This window comes from Galeopterus variegatus, unplaced genomic scaffold (genome assembly GCF_000696425.1).
Source record: "Galeopterus variegatus unplaced genomic scaffold, G_variegatus-3.0.2 Scaffold2592, whole genome shotgun sequence".
Lineage (NCBI taxonomy): Eukaryota > Metazoa > Chordata > Mammalia > Dermoptera > Cynocephalidae > Galeopterus > Galeopterus variegatus.
The window spans coordinates 185,002-186,865 of record NW_007728703.1 but is presented as its reverse complement, the minus strand read 5'-3'; the positions used below and the strand labels follow the sequence as shown (position 1 = coordinate 186,865).

The following is a 1,864-nucleotide window of genomic DNA, read 5'->3' as shown; positions in this document are numbered from 1 at the left end:
AAAAAAAAACAATTTAAATCTACACAATTTCTTAAACACTGTTTTTCATTTCACAGCAGACCACAATTCTATAGAAATAAAGTGAAACTACCATTTGTTACCACAGTAAATTGGCAAATTTCTTCCATTAAAATCAGCCAGGTTATTTGATTAAGTAATCCTGCTATTGGGACTCCGTAGCCAACATTCCTTCTCAGTCCTTCCAGTTTAAGCCTCATTATGGCAAAGAATAAATTTAAATGTTGCCTTTGGAATAAATAACGAGGCAGGATTTTGCTAACTTTGTGGTCTTGCCAGTTTAAACTAGAAGCAAGCAGGAAAGGAAGAAGAGGAATTCAGCTATTTGAATATTGATTCATCAGAATGTAGTCTTTAAAGCCTTTAAATCCGCCTTTTTAGCAGAGCAAATAGAAAAGTTTGACAACCATCAGAGATCCCTATAGCCCATTATCATTCCTGCAGAACCCAAAGTGAGGCTTAAAATATGGCAAAAAAAAGAAGAGGTCTAGTTTGTGTATCATTATAGTTTGACACGTAAGGAAGTAGCATGATTTGTGCCTCAGGCTCAGATTTAATTCAGGAGAAAGTAGTCTTTGGTCTGCCTGAAAGTAAGAAATACGGCATCTCTTCTGATGCTTAATTTCCCACCTTGCCCTCATTATTTCTCCTGGACAATGTTACACTTTCTGAACCTATTTTCTCCCAGTTCACATCAATATTTACATATCCTATGCCTCCGCTTCTTTAAGTTTCCACGGGGCTCAGAGCCAGCCTGATAAATGAATCTAAATCCAGGGATGAATATAATAAAATAACTTCTGGATGTCCTTAATGATTATCAGATGATGCAATTGTACCTCAATAGAGATCGTCCATATCTTCATTACACTAAGTAAAGGAGTCACATTAGGAGTCCAATTTTATCTATTGTGGTAGAAACAGGCTTATTCTGCCTATGTGTATATCATCTTGACTTTATACAATGCTGGTTATGTGCATACTAAACCTCATCCTTCAAGCAGCATGGATATCAAACTGAAAAATCAAATAATAATAGCATAAATAATTTGTTTTGAAATATGAATTTTAACATCAGAAGACCTAAGCAATTTAAAAGTTGGGTGTATTCCTCCAGGGAGTGGGGAAAAGAGTAGGACACAGGCCTGGTCCTTAAAAAATTATTAATAGGGTTATAGATTATTTGGTTTCATAAACATGCATTACAAAAAATGGATAGGGCTGGCTGGTTAGCTCAGCTGGTTAGAGCACAACCTTATAACACCAGTGTCAAGGGTTCAGATCCCCGTATAGGCCAGCCAACAAAAAGAAAAAAGAAACAAAAAGGACAAAGAAAAGAAAAGTGAGTAAAACAAAAAAAATTCAAAAACCAAACAACTGAACAAAACAAAGAGCTAATAATGGTAATCAGAATCAAAAGACAAAGACACAAATATATAATACTAATGAGATAAAAGCACAGATGTTTAGGAGTATAAAATATAAAAATTATGCACAATATATAGGAATAACTTTAAAATCTTGACAAAATGGATAACTTTCTAGCAAATATTGATTACCTGTATTGACAGAAACCAGAAGAGGAAAAATAACTAAGGAACATATTAACAGAAATACTCTAAAACTATCCTCTAAACTGTGATGCTAAGGATAGATAATGTAACGGGAGTGCTTAACAAAGGCATATCCTTCATGGAAAGATAGCAGATAATGGAAACAGATGACCATGGTCCCCATTCATTTAAAAAAAACCAGATGACCCATTGTCCCCATTCATTTGAAAAATTATCTTGATAACAAAATGTCATAAAGATAGCCCAGAAAGGAAAACTTCAGAACAAGCCCA

The 1,864-nt window shown here is 34.4% G+C and overlaps 1 protein-coding gene across 1 annotated transcript in view; it reads right to left on the bottom strand.

The window, feature by feature from the left end:
- The window catches only part of SLCO1C1 (solute carrier organic anion transporter family, member 1C1), a 58,889-nt gene that overhangs the window by 53,872 nt on the left and 3,153 nt on the right, over positions 1-1,864 (bottom strand). The window lies entirely within an intron of this gene.